Here is a 5252-nt window from a genome sequence, read left to right on the forward strand (position 1 = left end):
CCCCATGACTTGTCCGGACTTGTCCTACCTGCCTATCTCCTTTTCCACCTATCCACTCCACCCTCTCCTCCCTGACCTATCACCTTCATCTCCTCCCCCACTCACCCATTGTATTCTATGCTACTCTCTCCCCACCCCCACCCTCCCCTAGTTTATCTCTTCACATTTCAGGCTCACTGCCTTTATTCCTGATGAAGGGCTTTTGCCCGAAACGTCGATTTCAAAGCTCCTTGGATGCTGCCTGAACTGCTGTGCTCTTCCAGCACCACTAATCCAGAAACTGCATCACAGAAGCTGTTTGAATCTTATCTCTTTCTTATCATGCCTGCTGAACACCCCATTGTCAGCTGCAAGAGACACCATGACCAAGAATATACATAATAAGCAAAACAGCTTTAATAATCAACTTTTTAAAAAAATCCCACAACCTCATAAAGTCTCAATAACCATATATACATTCATAGTTTTAATGTCAAAATCTTACATACCTCTCCATATGTACATCAATTTACATTCACCCTTACAAAATTCTTTGATACCCTACACAACAACTTAATTGTCACAGTTTTATTCGCAGTTCATACAGTGTGTGATGCCTGTGGCATATCATTGTACCTCTTGCTGCCACTGTGTGTGATGTTTGAATTCTAGAATCTCATCTAGCTGTTCCCTGGGTGGCAAGAGTGCAAGAGGCAAATGACCACACTGCATGTGGAGGACATGTATTGTCACATGACAGCTTTCAACTAGCAGGAGGCTTCAGATTTTCAGTTGAAATGAGGCATTGATATAGGATGCTGCCTCCTCCATGATATTCTGAACTTCTTTCCTGGAGTATTGTGGACTATTTCTTACACCACTACCTAATCAGCAAACATATCATTCTGAATCTCTGTGAAAATATTGTCACACTTTTCCATATAATATAGACCACACTCTTTTAAAATGTAATCAAAGGTATGCATTTTCTTCAACAGTAACAGGAAACTCATGATTACTTGTGGATTACATGCATTCTGGGTGGATAATGAGTTATGTGTTAGGGTTGTCCATGCTCAACTCAGGTGGGCAACATGCTTAGCCTGCAATTTTTCTGCTGCCTTTCAAAGGAAAATTTTACAATCTTTCCAGATTAAGTGATTAGACTATGCTGAAAGCATGTTGGAGCTCTCTATCAAATTCACAGAAATAATAGGTCTGCTGTAATCCATTGAGGCATTACGGGCAATGAATGTGGATTTTAAATAGGTCAATGCCTCAATTAAAATAGTGGACAAACAAGGGAATTTCACATGAATGTCTAGTGTATGTGTTAGGAATTCATGGACTAATATCACATGAGTACGATTCATGTTTGTCATTCCACATGTAGAAATTCTTGAATTTTGGTGGTTCTTTTTCCACAAGTGTCAAGCAAGAACCAAGAAGTTTGCAACAGGGAGGGATGGAAGAACCAAAAGGAAATAAGATTCTCTTTCATGTATCACTTCTTTACCTAACAGCAAGATAGCAGAGGCTTCACAACAAGTTTTATTTATTTCCACCATTAGACAGTGAAGTGAAATTTAAAACCGAGAGAATAGAATGGAGCAGGGGTCAATTTCATCAAATGCACTATTCGGAGTAAACTTGTCTGCTCTAAAAACATGGCAAACTTCTCATTCCTGTTTGATATTAAGTGAATGGCAATACAGTGACATCGTTGGCTCGCATCTGTTCTTACTCAACAATTAATTCCCTACCCCAAACAGATTTTGCAAAAGTTCCCTTTATCAAGTGGAGAATTAGGCATGCTCGCTTTCAACAATTATTTGGAACAAGATTCAACTTTCTAAACTAGGAATATGGGACATCTGAAATCTCCCAATATGGTAACAAGATTGTTATTAAATTTATTCATTTTGGAGTTGAATTGTATTTGCATTCCTAAAATGTGAGCACATGACAGGCACCACATGCTGTCTTCACTTCTTTTTATTTTCGATTGGCAAGGAAGTTTATGGCTATAAACTGTAGCGGTCTGGTAGCTCAAGCTCAAAAGAAAATATCAACTAATCCACCTTTCACAATACATTGAGCTGATCTATGGATATTCTTTGCTTTCCATTTTTTTTCTTAGAAACATTCTTCTGGGTTTATTATATTGAATCATCAGACTTAGAAAACCATATCCAACTTTTGAAATGCCCATGTTGTGGAAACAATATGTGACCAGTCATGTTGCACATCGGACGTTAATGTACTAATGGCCTATAGAGGAATAGGGAGCCTGGATTCAGGATTCGTGATTTGGAAAGCAACTGTGAGCCAATTCATATTGGACTATGGAAAGCAGGTGAGACATTGGAAATGACGCCGTCTGAAACTTAAGTAATTATGGTTCATTTATTCTTTCAATCTGCGAATGGCATTGGATGAATGTGGATGTTGAACTAATGGAGAAAAGAAGCATAGCATAGCTTAAACCAAAATATTTTTAATAGCATAATAATTGCATGATGTAAAGGAAATTAGAAGGCCATAATTTATCACCATATATAAACTGCAAAAACACAGTGCAAATTATTTAGATAAACCACACGCTCTAATGATACCTGTAGTTTAATTACACTCTCTCCACATGTTGAGAATAATAATTCTGACTTGTGCTTTTAGAATTGTTAATTGAAGCAATACATAAGGTTAGAATCGTGTCGCGAATGAGAGTAAGTGTTCTGCGATTATTCGTGTGTGTATACATGATACTTGATTGCACTATGCAACTGATCAGAGAATTGACAACTACAATTAAGGAACAGTCATGACAGTGACTAAGGGACAGCATTACAAACGTGAAATGGCTAGAAAGCTAATAACAGCTTAATTATTCTGTTTGGCCCTGACTAGCTTCGATGGGTGTTGAGTGAATAGATAAGTTAGAAACCTATTTGCTTCTGCAGTAATCAGGCTTTAACTAATTTAATTCATTCTTAAACAAAAACAGAAATTTCTGGAAAAAACTCAGTAGGTCTGGCAGCATCTGTGGAGAGAAAGCAGAGTTAACATTGCTGATCCAGAGGTCCTTCTACAGAAATGTGGGCAGATGGTGCCTTAACCTTTCCTTTGGGCAAAGGAGGGAGATTTTTGGTACACCTGAAGTAAATTAAAAATGGAATGGTTTGGGCTTCACCTTTTCTCAGCTGTTTCGCTGCTTAGGTCTGAAACAAAATCATACACAGACCTGGCCTACAAATATAAAAAAGGCTTCACCAGCTTTCCATGGGTGGTTTAACCACTGTCCAGAAATCTCACAAAAATTGTGATCACTATGATCCAAGCAACCCAACAGTGGATAAGTAACTTCAGCGGGTTACATATGCTTGGCCAAGTCTTTGAGTGTCTTTAAGCCAGAGATAGGCTTTTGATTGATAAGGGGACAAAGGTTACAGGGATAATGCAGAAGAATGGGGTTGAGAAACATATCAGCCATGTTTAAATCATGGAGCAGACTCAGTGGGCTGAATGGCCTAATTCTGTTCCTATATCTTAAGGTCTTATGGTCTCCTATGCCTTCCATTGGGTGAGGATTGAAATTGTCCCATGTTCATACTAAAGTGAATCATAGCTATTGCTTTCAGGAATGGATTTCTCAAGGTGCTTTTATTAAATTGTTTATTCATTATCTCTGTTCTTCTTAGATATTTCCATCACAGCATAAACTTCTCTACGTGCAGAAAGATAACAAGTAACTCCATGTCTCAGTGCTGTTAATGTGAATTCAGCTCAACAGCATTGCTTGATGCCATTCCCTGCACATAACACAGTGTGCGAGGAACATGTCAAGTCATAGGGGTGAGATCGTCACCGCCAGAAACTTTATAAGGTGTTTTCAGCCCATGAATCTGCACTTCTGGATGAACAACCAGAAATGCTTGATCACAGTGAATCAATTTATTGACAAAACACTGGACATTCAATTGGAGGAAGTCCTTCAGCAAAAGATGGCCACAGGATTGAAGAGAACCAGAAGAATAAGAATTAGGATTAGATTTTATTGTCATGTGTACTCCAGTGCAGGGATACAGGAGTACAGTGAAAAGTGTACAATGTCGCCATTCCCGATGACATCTTAGGTGCAAAGGTACCTCGGTACAAAACCTTAGATACAAAGTAAAAAAAAAAGGAAATATAGTTAAAAGTTCACCATTAAAGTCCTTGTTAAGTCCTTAGCCATACTGGCCTCACACTGCCCACAAGGGTTTGATCTCCTCTGTGCAGGGCTCAATCTCCCCACCCTTGATGCTGCTGCTGGGATTCATTGGGCTGCCTGCTCCCGCTGTGGCCATGGATACTGAGGGTCCTCTATCACCAGCGCGTTGGGCTCAATCTTCCCCTGCATTGGGCTCGATCTCTCATTTTCTCCTGCACTGGCTTGGGCTACTCCATGTTGGGCTCCTCCCCCCCCTGCTCTGTCATTGTCCCTCACGCTGGTTCGAACTCTCCATGGAAGGTAAGTAGATTAAAGTGAGAAAAAAACAAGCTGTGAAGGAAAAAATGAAGTTAAAAGCGGATGGAGCAGATGAGCTCTGGGCAGAAGCCCACACACTGCGCTGCTATCTTGGAGGACAACAAGGATGGAGCTGATGGAACTGTAAATGGAATCTCACATGTGGACAGTTCTGAGAGGAGATGAGGATGAACGTTTTCAGAACAGACTGGCGATATTATCAGATCGGATATCATCTGTGAAGAGAATGGGATAGAATTTTGATCAAGGGCCATAAGACCGAAAACATTAGAGGGGAGGGATAAGCCCAGCAACTGCAAGATCATCAGCCTAATGTTAGAGGTGGCTAGTAATCCAAAAGAAATGGAACTGTCACTGACAAAAATATGGATGAATAAAGGACAGCTTGCGTGGATTTATAAAAGGCATGCTATGTTGGTTAATACTTTATAAAGTAAATCAGTTGGCATATGGACTTTCAAAATCTGTTTAATAAATTACTAGCGAAATTGAAGTCTATATGATTAAAGGATCAGTGACAGCATGGTAAGACAAATAGCTATGAGACAGAAAACATAGAGTTGTGGTGAATCATTCAGCCCTTTGAATCCACATTGATGCTCTGAAGAGCATCTCACTATATCCCATATTCACCGTAGCTAATCCACCCACACTATGGGCAATTTAGCATGGCCAACCAACCTAACATGCACATCTTTGGACTGTGGGAGGAAACCCACACAGGCACAGAGAGAAAGTGCAAATT

General features: G+C 39.8%; 1 long non-coding RNA gene across 3 annotated transcripts in view; it reads left to right on the plus strand.

Moving 5' to 3' along the window:
* The window catches only part of LOC122562051, an 85792-nt gene extending 80806 nt beyond the window's left edge, over positions 1 to 4986 (plus strand). For all 3 annotated transcript variants that reach the window (XR_006315199.1, XR_006315197.1, XR_006315200.1), the window contains 2 exons: positions 2120 to 2335; positions 3678 to 4986. This is a non-coding gene — a long non-coding RNA (uncharacterized LOC122562051). The remainder of the gene's footprint in view (positions 1 to 2119; positions 2336 to 3677) is intronic.
* The last annotated feature ends 266 nt before the right edge of the window (positions 4987 to 5252 follow it).

Source organism: Chiloscyllium plagiosum, chromosome 24 (assembly GCF_004010195.1).
Source record: "Chiloscyllium plagiosum isolate BGI_BamShark_2017 chromosome 24, ASM401019v2, whole genome shotgun sequence".
Lineage (NCBI taxonomy): Eukaryota > Metazoa > Chordata > Chondrichthyes > Orectolobiformes > Hemiscylliidae > Chiloscyllium > Chiloscyllium plagiosum.